Raw genomic sequence first — 14,058 nt, forward strand, 5'->3', positions numbered from 1 at the left:
CCTTAATCCAAAACTTTCCAAATTCTTCCAAAATCACCTAAAATTCATAAAATAAACTAAAGTGACTAAAAAAACTAAAACAAATGAAAAACTAATGAAAATTACTCGAAACTAACAAAAACTAAAGTAAAACCAATCTTGATTGTATATAAAATGCACCATTATCATATATGATTGTGCTAATATAAATATACATATGTAATATGTATAGATATGGGTTGTGGTTGCTTATTGTTTACATCAAATGTTGGGCGTATGCTTAATATGATATGAATTGTGTATGTTGGATATACATGTATGTATGAAGTTGTTTGCTTAATATACTTTGTGTGTGTATATATGTGTAGTTGGATGTAAATTTTGTTTTTTTAAAAAATAAATCTCATGAATGTTTGAGATTTTGAAGTTGGGGGATGAAATAGAAATAACCCTTGAAGAGAAAAAATCTTACCGGGTATCATAGGAGAGAGTGTAGGGACTTGGTACATAGGTTGGACCCTACTGTAGATGTGTCATTAGTCGTACGGGGCTGGAAAGTCCCATATTGGACGGAGTTTTGAGTTGTTTTAATTACGTTAATACCGGACGGAGTATTGAAATGATTTATAATTGTAGCGCCCATTATTAGATGGTGTATAAGGACGACTAATGAATTGTAAAAGAAATATTTTATATATTTGCATGTAGCGGGGATCTCTATGGAGCCCTAGTGATACCGGTAATGGAAATGATAATATGGAATAGAAATAGAAATAATATGAATATATATGATATGGTTGATGATATTTGTGAATGAAATGAAGTTATATAAATAAGAATCCAATATGATCTGATGATATTTATTAATGAGAATGATATTTACGGTATCTAAATATTAATATGTTTAGAATGGGTAATGAAAAAGATGAGGTTCTTGATTATTTTCTTAAGTTATATTTAGCGATAATAATGATAAGTATGATTATTGTCTTTCAAATTAGATTTTTTTAAATATAAAATATATATTTGTTTTATCAAATATGTATGACTGTTTATTTACATATCTGTTTGGACACTGTCATATTCTTAATGAGGTTGTGAAGCTCACACCAATTCACACACCCCTCTCAGCTTAGATTAGTTCAAGATTAAAGGTAGATTTTGAACGAACTTTTAGTGATTTAAGAAGTTTGGTTGTAAAGTGGATCTAAATATATTATAATGATATAATTTAAAATTTTTTGTGAGACTCATGAATGGTAACTCCATATAAGGAATTTGACATTGTTTATAAATTTTAGTATAATACTACTCAAACAATCAAGTTCTATGTATATAGTAATGCTCTCTTCTTGGAAGAAAAGATGAGACGTTACATAAATTCTTATTTTTGTCATCTAAATCTTAAATTTCACGAAAAGCTTGTATTTATCATTACTTTAAATTTCTCACAAATAAATTTCTTAACAATTTCAATCATTCTTACTTCATATACTATTTGATCATATAGCCTTATATCTCGTATTTATTTATTGTAACATTATGATGATTATGCATTCTGATCATACACAATGTTTTTGATGTATTTGGAACATTGGCTCATTAATATTTTTTTAATTAAGTTTTGTAAAACTTTGTTCTTTATTTATTTATTTATTTTTGTGTCTCCTTTATATGGGCCATTTATAATTTTCTATTTAGCCCATTGGCATTTTCTTAGTTTAATAAATCCGTAATAAAATTCCTAACTTTCTCTGGTTCAAGAGTCCCCACTATGGTTTCACTTCATTTCTGTAGTCATGTTATGTTTTCCATTTGGGTTAATAGCCCATCACTATTTACGTAACCCATTTAAATTTCATTTTCTGCCCATTATACCCTTTTAGGATTTAATTTTGGCCCAACCTCTTACTCAACCCATTTAGAATATGGTTTCGGCTCATTTCAACCTTCTTTAATTTATTAAGTCCAACTCTTATATATACGCATATATATATTTGTTTTATTTATTAGTTATTAAGACGTCTCACTTCTCCCACAGAAGGATACAGTCGCCAACTACTAATTACACAATGGAATAACAAACGACGACATTTATACATCCCTTGGACACGCTGTAAAAATATTTACAAGAATCATGAGGTTCAAAACGAAGAGTTAAAATAAAATGAAATATCCATTCGGTACAGAATATCAAATTCCATCTTGGGTGCTATCACAAACCTTCACCCATTCGGTTCAGATGTTGGATTCTCTTGATCTAAAAAAAATTATGATATAACTTGGTGAGTTTTTTAGTAAGTATAAAAGTAAACTATGCTTTAGGCATACGACATACAAGTATACAATCAATCATAGATGAAAAAAATACTTTTTTTATTATTTAAAAAACATGATGAATGAAGTATTCTAATTTCTTAAGTATCCCCTTTTTCTTTTCTCTACTCTATTACTAAATTTTATTATTAATTTCCTCATTTTCTTTATTTCCTTTTATTTCTTTGGATTCCCATTTTTTGCTTTCTTATTTTCTATACAAATATCATCCCTTCATTTATCACATTAATAAGATATTCCATACCCCATCAGAACAAGTATCCATAATTCACGGTTTCCATAACACAATTAACAACATTGAGTATTAAAATTAAGTTTTATTCTTATAGTTTTTATTAATTATTGTTTAATTTCCACTTCTTTTATTTTTTTAATAATTATTTTTCGAATCTAAATGTATATATCTACTATCATTATGGGATAAGAATCGCCAGTATCACACGGTTAGGCACAGAAAACAAATCATGTAATATTTTGATCACCGTAGTTCGTCACTAGGTGCTTAGAACATAATATGCATCCCAACTACATTTGGAAGAGCTTTCATCCACCCAAAAATATGATTCACCCCAATGCTGAATTTCAGCCATACTAATCTTAAACGGGTTGTTTCTAAATTTTTGCTTGTTTCAAATCTTTGTACTTTTTTCTTCTACTTTTTTAATTTTACTTTAGAAGATTGATATTTTAATTTTTTTCCTATTTCTTTGAAACATTTTGTAATACCCAGAATTAATTTTTAAAAAAAATTAAAATTAATGTATAAAATATAATTTTTTTAATTTATGAATTTTTGTTTAATGTAAAAATTAAGAAAAATAGGTGGAAGATGAAATTGAAAATAATTTTGAGAAAAAGGGGTAAAAATTTGAGTTTTAGGAGTATTTTTAAAAGAAAAATCAGAAATTGAGGGTCAAAATATAATTTAAAAAAAATATGTCACGTATGACCGCCCAGTTTGCAGCCTCGACGAACCGGAGCGCGCTGCGTGGCAAGGCACGTTGATGCGGTCCACACGGGAAGCCACGCTGGCAATCTGCGTACCTATGATTATGTCCGAATTTGTTTCCGCGCACGTGGACGGTCCGTATCCATTCTCTCATCAGGCACGATCGTACAGTGCAAATCAAATTGCGATAAATGGTCCAGATTCGTCTCTTATTTAAACGTAATTGGACGGGTCGAGATTAAGCGCGATGGACGGCTCAGATTAAAGGGAGACGGATATAAATACCCCACTTCACATCGAACCCTAACCCTAGTCGCCAGCCCCCGCTGAAGAAGGAGCCGACCGCCGACCGCCGCCGCGCCGGAGCCACTTCCGACAGCCAAAAAAAGGAAAAATTTTCTCATTCGCTTGAAATTTGATATTGAACACCCCCATGACAAAATTGGATCTAAAGGACTAGCGGATGAGCTAGAAATTGCGGGTAAATCCCGATGGTGCCGCCGTAGGAAAAATAAAAAACTGCATCCGATGAGGCCCTTTCTGATTCCGGTTTCGTGCGATTTTCAACCACTGTATCAACCATTCTTTTTTCCACATATTGATCGAAGAAAAATGTCCAACTACGAAGGTGAGCTGGCAGAGCCGTCGCACCGAAAAATCTCGATGCCGTAAGCTTCTAATTTTCGACTTTTTTCGCCCAATCGAGATCCCTTAACGTATTTTCTCACAGGGATGAGTACAAAATCGGACGAAATCGGCCAATCTGAGGCAAACCGCCGTTGTGGGCGACGGTGCCGTCGCTGGAGCATGGCGGTGCAACCGTGCTAAAATTTCGAAGTTGGCCAAAGGGTTTTAACACCAGTTTTGAGTTTTTTTTTTGGTATTTCTAGATACTTAGAGCGTGTTTTAATCTCCGAATGAAAATTCAGAGAACCCGGAGACTACCATAGGCACAACTAAAAGTTTAGTGTTGGACACCGATTCGCATAAGAATCATTCACTCTATTCTTTGTTATGGAATTGAAGTTTAATTATAAATAATGTGGTATTTTATATAATTTAAAAAATTTCGATAATTAATCACAGGTTACTAATGGAGTCGGAATCGGTTATTTATCATTGTGTATCTTGTTCAACTGATTGATTGATTTTACAATTTTAAATGCATAATAATACGCTAGAGTTTGTAATATTGATTCAGTTACATTTCCTTAATGCATGTATTTCTTGTTTTGCATGATTTACAATTAAATTGTGAAACTGAAAATTAAATGTAAATGGAGAATTATTTGATTAAGTGAATGAATGAATGATAGCCTTACTCGATATTCTGAGAGATGGTGGACGGACTGGGTGCATAGAGAACCCTATCGTGAACGTTGCCTCATACTAGACGAGGTATCGAGAGTTGATATTTGGACGCTCATACCGGACGGGGTATGGGGACGGCCCGTTTCACCTTCATATCAGATGGGATATTGAGGGACAATATTTTGGTGCTTATACCGGACATGGTATGGAGACGGACGATTAATTGATAATGTTGAATAAAGGTTTACACATAGTGAGGACATCTCTATAGACCTCCATGTATGCTAATAAGTAGATAAAAAAGAAAAGTTGTTATGGTTAATTGAATATGAGTTTTTGTGCTATTGCCTTTATAGATCAGTTTTAGAAATTCTGCTACGGTAAATGTACAATAAATGATTTTTTTTATGATAAATGAATTTACTTAAATTAAGGGTTTCATTAGTTATTTTCATAATTTTTAGCAATCTTCATTTCTATATCAATGGGTAGTGTGACATTCTTACTGGATTAGTGTAGCTCACTCTTTTATTAATCATTTCAGATCAAGAGGACTAAGATTCAGATCCCAATCCACAAGAGGGTTGCAAATAGGATGTCCAATTATTTACTTTCTATTTATTTCTTTGATTTTGTCGTTGTTCTTTTAGAAGGGCTATTCCCGTAACCCTATTAGGTATTATGAATTATTGTGTAAGAAATATAAACCCTAACGCTATTATTTCACTTACGCGTTCAATTTATAATTTATTTCTTTTTAAGTTCCGGATCGTTACAGTTGGTATCAGAGTCACATTCCTCATAATCATTCTTTACACAAAAACCCTAGGAAAAACCAAAAAATGAATTATTACTCAACCATTCCTTGTGAAATACAGGTATAAATAGATGAGGAGAGGAAGACCCCCACTAAACCGAGCAGTCAGGGAGGGTTCGCTTCGGGAGGATGTCGACCGATTATTTGAAATGCTGGAAAGACTCATTGTTGCCCAGTAGGCCTAGGAGGAAAGGAGGGAGCTACCCGGCCCTACCCCGCTACCACAGGTTGAGCCACCCCTACAGCGGGAGAATCCTGAGCCACGCCAGTACGACCCTGCTCCTCCACAGTACCATCTGACACCACCACAATATGATCTAGTGCTCTAACAATAGTACCACCCGACACCACCACAGTGTAGCCCGGTGCCCCAACCGCATCACCTGGCAATCCAGTGACTCCACTGTATCATCCAGCACCACCACAGGGCCATCTGGTCCATCCCTAGCACAATCCAGTCCCTTTTCCACGCGACTCAGTTCTTCCCATGATGGACCTAGACTACATTGAGAGATATAAAAGACTAAATTCATTTACTTTTGTAGGGAGATCCTCCTTTGAAGAGGCCGAATACTGGTTAGCTGAGATAGAAAAGGCCTTCATGATTCTTGGGGTGATTCTCGAATATAGAGTCATATTTGCCACCTATATACTGATGGGAGAGGCAAGCCGCTGGTGGCAACTCAAGTAGGCCACCATGCCCATTCTAGTCACTTGAGAGCAATTCTTGATGGCCTTTAATGCAGAGTACCTCATAGAGCATCTCCAACATATGAAGGAAATGGAGTTTTTACACCTGATTCAGGGTGACATGACTGTATCAGAATATGCCCGAAAGTTCCTAAAGTTAGAACAGTATTCCCCTAAAAGCATGATGGATGAAGGCAGAAAGGTAAAAAAGTTCGAGTGGGGTCTCCGTCATGAGATTAAACAATAGTTGTATGTGTTCGAGCTTAATACTTACTCGGCTGTTCTGGCCAAAGCACAGCTAGTGGAGAGGAACCTTCACAATTTTTTCCAAGCAGTAGGGAACCTTTGGCCCTCGGTTTTACACCGCAGACCAGCACCTACTGCACTTATTCAGCAAAACAAGAGACCTAGGCTGATGACTCAGGTTCCTCCTCAGATTCAAGGCAGACCTAAGCAGGACGCGGTAGGACATGCCAACATTGTGGTAAGGATCATGGAGACCGACCCTGCTATCACCTTAACAATACTTGCCGTATATGTGGGAGTGCCCAACATTATGCGAGAGAATGCCCGAGAAATCAGAACCAAGGCAGACCTCCTATCTAGGGCAAGGCTTACAACCTCACTCAGTAAGATGCAGAAGCCAATATCACGTGATACAAGGTACGTACCCTATCTGTAATCATCTTGCACATATTTTGATTGATACTGGTGCCTCACATTCATTTGTTTCACATGTTTTTACACCAAACTTGAATGTATTATCAGAAAGACTGGAATTTGTGTTGTTTGTGTCTACTCTTGGGAGTATGACACTACTGAGGGAGGTTATATACAGAGCTTGTGTCATAAATATAGTAGATAAAAAATTAAGTATGGACATAATAGAGACTGACATGAGTGACTTTGATGTAATCATAGGAATGACCTGGCTAGCAGCGTATAACTCCACCGTAGATTATTTTTATAAGAAGCTTGTTTCAACCCTCCTAATGAAGAGTCATTCACAAATTAATAAAATTCTTTAACATTTGTTCCCTCATGGCAATTTTTCCTATTATAAAGTGCTTTAACTCGACTTTTTTCTCTAACTAAGCAAACTTAAGAAAAAAATTTGTATTCAAAAAAATTTATAGGTTCTAAGAGAAAAGAAATTATATGCAAAGCTGAGTAAGTGTGGGTTCTGTCTCCATTAAACTACCTTTCTATGACACATCATATCTAGGGATAGAGTGTTAGTGAAACCCAAAAAAGTTGAGGCAGTGTTCAGCTGAAAAAAATTAACCTTGGTCAAGGAGATTCGTAGCTCTCTGGGAATGACAGATTATTACTGCAGGTTTGTGGAATGATTTTCTAGTCTAGCTACTTCTTTGACTTGACTCACAAAGAAAAACGTCAAGTTCGAGTGGAACAAAAACTGTGAAAGGAGTTTTTCAGAACTAAAGAAGCGATTGACTACTACACCTGTGTTGGCCTTGCCGAGCAGGACATGTGGATATACAATTTATAGTGATGCCTCATACTTGGGGTTGGATTGTGTTCTAATGCAGTATGGAAAGGTTATAGCCTATAGGTTCAGGCAGTTGAAGAGTCATGTGAAAAACTACCCCACCCATAACTTAGAACTCCCCACGATTATCCACGCCTTGAAGATTTGGTGCCATTACTTGTATGGGAAGACCTTTCAGATCTATACCTACCATAAGAGCTTGAAACACATATTCACTAAAAAGGATCTCAACATGCGTTAGAGAAAATGGATAGAACTCTTCAAGAAGTATTATTACAATATCTTGTATCACCCTGGTAAGGATAACGTGGTAGCCGACGCACTCACAAGAAGAAGTATAGGTATATTAGCCTACCTAATGGTTTCAGAATGCAGAGCAATAGGGGCTGCACAACAGGTACGACTTTAGGACCTGAAGAGAGTCACATGCTTGCCCCACCTGACTATTCAACCTGAGTTGATCCAGAGAATAAAGGAAGCTCAATCCGCCGATTCCACCCTAGTAGCCCTCAAGAAAGATGCAAAATAGGGAGTTAATTCAGAATTTTGAGTATTTGCCGATGGGTTGCTTAGATTTCAGGATAGGGTGTGTGTTTCATGTGACAGTGAGCTGAAAAGAGACATCATGACTGAGGCCTATAGCTCAAAGTTTGCCATACATCTCAAAAGCACTAAGATATATCAAAGTATGCGACTTCGATTTTGGTAGAACGGGATGAAAAGGGATGTGGCTGACTTTGTTTCCAAGTGTTTGGTATGTTAGCAAGTCAAGGCAGAGCATCACGCTCAGGTTGACTACTTCAGCCACTACCAATTTTAGAGTGGAAGTGCGAACATATCACAATGGATTTCGTGACAGGATTTTCTAGGGCACGCTCGGGATATGATGCCTTTTGGGTAATTGTTGACTGTCTCACCAAGTCTTTCCACTTCTTGGCCATCAGGATGACCGACCCCTTAGACAAGCTAGTAAGAATGTATATCTGAGAGATAGTCAAGTTACATGGAGTGCTAGTGACAATAGTATCCAACAGAGACCCTAGGTTTACTTTTCGATTTTGGTCTAGTTTTCAGCAAGTCATGGAAATGAAACTGTCCCTTAGTACTATATTCCACTCTCAGACCAATGGATAATCAGAAGGGACGATCCACATAATAGAGGATATACTCCGAGCTTGTATTCTTGAGTTCGGGGGCCATTGGGATGATCATTTACCCCTAATATAGTTCACCTACAATAACAGTTACCAAATAAGTATCGGCATTGCTCCATACGAGGCGTTTATAGCTGCCCATACAGATCACTAATCTGTTGGGAAGAGGTGGGTGATAGAAAATTGTTCGGTCCAGACCACTTGGAGGAGACTACATCCAAAATAGTTAAGATGAGAAAGAACATCCAAACAGCTCAGAGTAGGTAGAAGAGTTATGCGGATACCCGGAGGAGGGATTTAGAATTTGAGAAAAGTGATGGTGTATTCCTTAAGGTCACTCTTTTCAAGGGAATCAGTAGGTTTGACAAGAGAGTAAAACTAAATCCCCGATTTATTGGGCCATTTGAAAGCTTAGACAGAATTGGCACCGCCACCTACAGACTAGCATTACCTCCATAACTATCTAGAGTCCATAATGTGTTTCATATATCCATGCTACGCAAGTACAACCCAGACCCCTCTCACGTCTTGGCCCACGAGCCCCTTCATCTCTAAGAGGATCTATCATACGAGGAGGTACTAGTCGGTATTATGGACTGAAAGAGCAGAGTACTCTGTAACCGAAAAATTTACTTCGTTAAGGTCTTATAGTAGAATCACACATAGGGAGAGGCCATATGGGAGCTAGAATCATATTCTGAGCCCAGTATCCCCAACTGTTTGATTGAGTGAGAGTGAGACAAATTTGAGGGACCAAATTTTTTTTAAGGGGGAGAGAGTTATAGTACCCGAAATTAATTTAGAAAAAAATTAAAATTATTTTAAGAAAAATGGGTGAAAATTTAGGTTCTGAAGGTATTTTTGAAAGAAAAATTAGAAACGAGAGGTCAAAACGTAATTTAAGAAAAATGTGTCACGTTGGATCACCCAGTCAGCAGCCCTGATGAACCGGAGCGCGCCGCGTGGCATGGCATGCTGACGTAGTGCCACGCGGGAGGCCACACTGGCATTCTGTATGCCCGCGGTTGAACAGTCCGAATTTATTCCCGCACACGCGGACAGTCCAGATCCGTTTCTTCCTCAGGCGTGATCTTACGGTCCAGATCAAATCGTGATAAACGGTTCAGATTCATTTTCTATTTAAACGCGATCGGACGATTAAGATCAAACGCGATGGACAGTCTAGATTAAAGGGAGACGAATACAAATACCTCACTTTACACCGAACCCTAACCCTAGCCGCCAACCCCTGTCGGAGAAGAAGAGCTAGTCGCCGAAGAAGGGAGCCGACCGCCAAAAAAAGTAAAAAAAATTTCATTCACTCAAAATTCAATTTTGAACATCCCTGTGGCCAAAATACAGTAAAAGGACCAGTAGATAAGCCGAAAACCGTGAGTAAAGTCCGGCGGCACCGTCGCAGAAAAAATCAAAAATCGCTTATGATGAGGCCCTTTTCGATTCCTATCTTGTACAATTTTTCTACCATTGTATTCATCATTCTGTTTCTCACAGGTTGAGCGAAGAAAAACGCCCAACCGCGAAGGTAAATTGGTGGAGCTATCGCACCAGAAAACTCCGCCACCAGTTAAACTTCTATTTTTTGATTTTGTTCGGCCAATCGGGATCCCTTAACGTGTTTTCTCGCAGGAATGAGTATAAAATCGGTCAAAATCGGCCGAAACTGACCGAAAATGGCCAGTCCGAGGCAAATCACCGCTACGGGCGGCAGTGCCGCCGTGCTAGAATTCTAAAATTGGTCAAAAAGAGGTTTTAACACCGGTTTTAGATTTTTTGAGGTATTTCTAGGTACTTGGAGCGTGGTTTAATCTCTGAAAGAAAATTCAGAGAACCCGGGGATTGCTAGTAAGCGCAACTGAAAGTTTAGTGTTGGACACCGATTTGCGTAAGAATCACTCACCCTATTCCTTGTTGTGAAATTGAAGTTTGATTCTAAATAATGTGGTATTTTGTACAATTTAAAAAATCTCAATAATTAATCACAGGTTACTAATGGAGCCGGAACTGGTTATTTATCATTGTTTATCTTATTCAACTGATTGATTAATTTTACTGTTTTAAATGCATAATAATACGCTGGAGTTGGTAAGATTGATTCAGTTGTATTTTCTTGATGCATGTATTGCTTGTTTTGCGTGATTTACAGTTAAATTATGAAAGTAAAAATTAAATACAAATGAGGAATTGCTTGATTAAGTAAATGAATGAATGATAGCCTTATTGGATATTCTGAGAGATGGTAGAGGGACCAGGTGCATAGGAAACCCTACCGTGAACATTGCCTCATAACGGATGGGGTATTGAGGATTTAGTATTTTGGCGCTCATGCCGAACGGGGTACGGGAACGAACGGTTAGTTGACAATGTTGAATAAGGGTTCACGCATAGTGGGGGCATCCCTATGGACCCCAATGGATACAAGTAAGCAGATAAAAAGGAAAAGTTGTTGTTCAGGTTAATTGAATATGAGATTATAATAGTGTTTGCACTATTGTCTCTATAGGTCAGTTTTAGAAATTCTACTATGGTAAGTGTACAATAAATGATTTTATTTATGATAAATAAATTTATTTAAATTAATGGCTTCATAAATTATTTTCATGATTTTTACCAACCTTCATTTCTGTATTGATGAGTAGTGTGACATTTTTACTGGGCTAGTGTAGCTCACTCTTTCATTAACCATTTTAGATTAAGAAGACTAAGATCCAAATCTCGATCCACAAGAGGGTTGCAATAGGATGTCCAGTTGTTTACTTTGTATTTATTTTTTTTTTATTTTTTCGTTATTTTTTTAGAATGACCATTCTCATACCCCTATTGAGTATTCTGAATTATTGTATAAAGAATGTAATGTAAACCCTAATACTATTATTTTGCTTCCGCATTCAATTTATAATTTATTTTCTTTCAAGTTCTGGGTCGTTACATTTTTCCTATTAAGTTTTCACTGACTTCTTAGAATTTTTTGTCAACTCCTTTCTTCTTCACTTTCAGTTCACTCATCCAATTTAAATATTTTTCTTACTTTATTTACTTATTTAATTTCTTAATTTTCTTATTTTATTTGCAATTGACTCATCTAATTTAAATACTTATTTTATTTACTTATTTTTTTAAATAAAAAGTGTAAATACATATTAACAGGTACCAATGGGGTACCACCCATTTACAAATTTACAAAGTTATTAAGGGTGTCAATAACATCCCCAAAATTCTCATCTCTAATAATGTCATGACCCAACATAATGTTACCAAAATAATTAAACTATTATTTTATTTACTTATTTATTTTCTTAATTTCTTAAATTTATTTGTAATTCAATCATCTAATTTAAATATTTTTCTTATTTTATCTACTTATTTAATTTTTTAATTTCTTAATTTATTTGCAATTTAATCATCCAATTAAATGTTTTTCTTATTTTATCTACTTATTTAATTTCTTAATTTATTTTATTTCCCTCTTTATTTGTTTGAAGTTTTACAACCTTTTCATTTAATTGAAATAATTATTCTTTTAATTTTATTTTTCTTTGTTTTGCATTTTATTTTATTTATTTTGTTTTTCTTTTTATCTGAATTCTAACTCAACTCTTTAAATTTCTCGCAAATTATAATTTGTTTACCCTAAATTTCTTAATTTCTTATTTTATTCATTTTCGTTTGATCATCTTATTTTCATAAACTTATCTAATGCATTTTCTTTTCTCTTCCAAGTACAATTTACACAAAATTATATTATATCACCAGTTCATGCACTCATACATTTAAATAAAGCAAATAAATATTTAAAACATGAAGACTATTAAATTTCGTCACTTTCAAACCTATCCCGACGGTTTTAGCCACCTGGATAGTGTTTAAAATCGACTTTCAGCCTAGTTCACCGTCACCTACTCACATGCATATATTTCAATTTGTATTTGATTAAAATGGTTAAAAATCAATGGACCATAAGTTTCGAGTTTGTTACTAGTTATACTTACAAACTTGGAGCGTTTAACGGATGATTCAAGCTTCAAAAGTTGTCCCTAAAAGAGCAGAAGACCTGCATAGCATAAATCCACTCTCGAGTCAGTGACGAACCCAAAGATCCCATGCAATTTTTTTTGCATACATTGTCCGATTTTTTGTTTATTTTGGTTATCTATGCGTTCTACTACATATAATCTACACCTAAGGTTGTTTAGTTGATTTCAAATAAAGAAAAAATGGATTTAAATAGAACTACAAGCCTCATGTTTAAACATACCGATAGAGTGATCGAGTTGAGATGATTTTATCCTAGTTCGCTTCGTTTGGTGATGTTCTTAAGTTTATGTAATCATGTTCTTCCTTAATTAGTGATGTCCTAATGATATTTAGGAATTGTTATTGAAAAAGGAATGAAGAACTCACCGATTTGGATGGTCGGTTTATAAGGAAAACCAGACAGGTCCATAGTTTCGTAGTCTCCTTTAGCAAAGAATTTTCTCCCATTTCACAATGATTCATCCACATGTTGCATCCTCTATCATTTCCTCTCTTTTCTCTACCACGAGTGGTGGTTTCTGATGTATATCTCTCTTTTTTTTTTCTCTCCCTCTTTATCTTCTCTTTTATTCTCTAGCTTGCTTCTGTTAACAGAAATAGAGGGTCGAGTTTTTATGCCCACTCCTAGATTTTTCTAGGCCGTCTGATCTTGGCGCACGTGGTAGCGTGCAGACTGATATATCAAGCCTTATTGAGGGTATTTTCGATTTTCCCCTCTCACATGCGTTTTTTAGACGTTGGATCGCATATCCCCATTAATTTGGCCATTCATCGTGTGGCCATTGGATCGTCTGGCTCCTTCACCTGGGTTGTTCATCATGTGACCATTGGATTCGCAAAAAACACATGCAAACTTTGTGATCAACATCTCACCTGTTAGTCGCACGATTGCCATTATTTTCCACTATAAGCCTGGGAGCTGTTGGATTTGTCTTTGCGATCCCACCATTGGATCGACATCATTGCATACGACCGTCTGATTTGAATACCCTGTTATGCCCACGTGACTGACCATGAGTGCAGGTTAGTTGACACGTGGCTCCCATTGATTGGCCTACGACCAAGTCATCGACTAAGGTGGCTTGTGTTTTGAAATTTGCACACTTAGCCCAAAATTAAAATTTCTTTTTATTTAGGTCCTTAATTCTTATTTTTAATTTTTAAAAACTCCTAATCATTTAAATTCTAATTATTTAGGTCCCTAACTTAAATATTTTGTGCATTTAGGGGAAAATTTTAAATTTTATTAAATTTCCTA

General features: G+C 35.9%; 1 long non-coding RNA gene across 1 annotated transcript; it reads right to left on the minus strand.

The window, feature by feature from the left end:
* Positions 1 to 2,057: 2,057 nt before the first annotated feature.
* LOC148252982 (uncharacterized) lies at positions 2,058 to 13,617 on the minus strand. Its single transcript, XR_015813469.1, has 3 exons — positions 13,167 to 13,617; positions 12,755 to 12,816; positions 2,058 to 2,239 (listed from the first exon to the last, which is right to left on the minus strand). It is a non-coding gene; the product is annotated as an uncharacterized LOC148252982 (long non-coding RNA).
* Between the last annotated feature and the right edge of the window lie 441 nt (positions 13,618 to 14,058).

The sequence above is a fragment of the Carica papaya genome, chromosome 7 (genome assembly GCF_054855325.1).
Source record: "Carica papaya isolate Zhongbai chromosome 7, ASM5485532v1, whole genome shotgun sequence".
Classification (NCBI taxonomy): Eukaryota; Viridiplantae; Streptophyta; class Magnoliopsida; order Brassicales; family Caricaceae; genus Carica; species Carica papaya.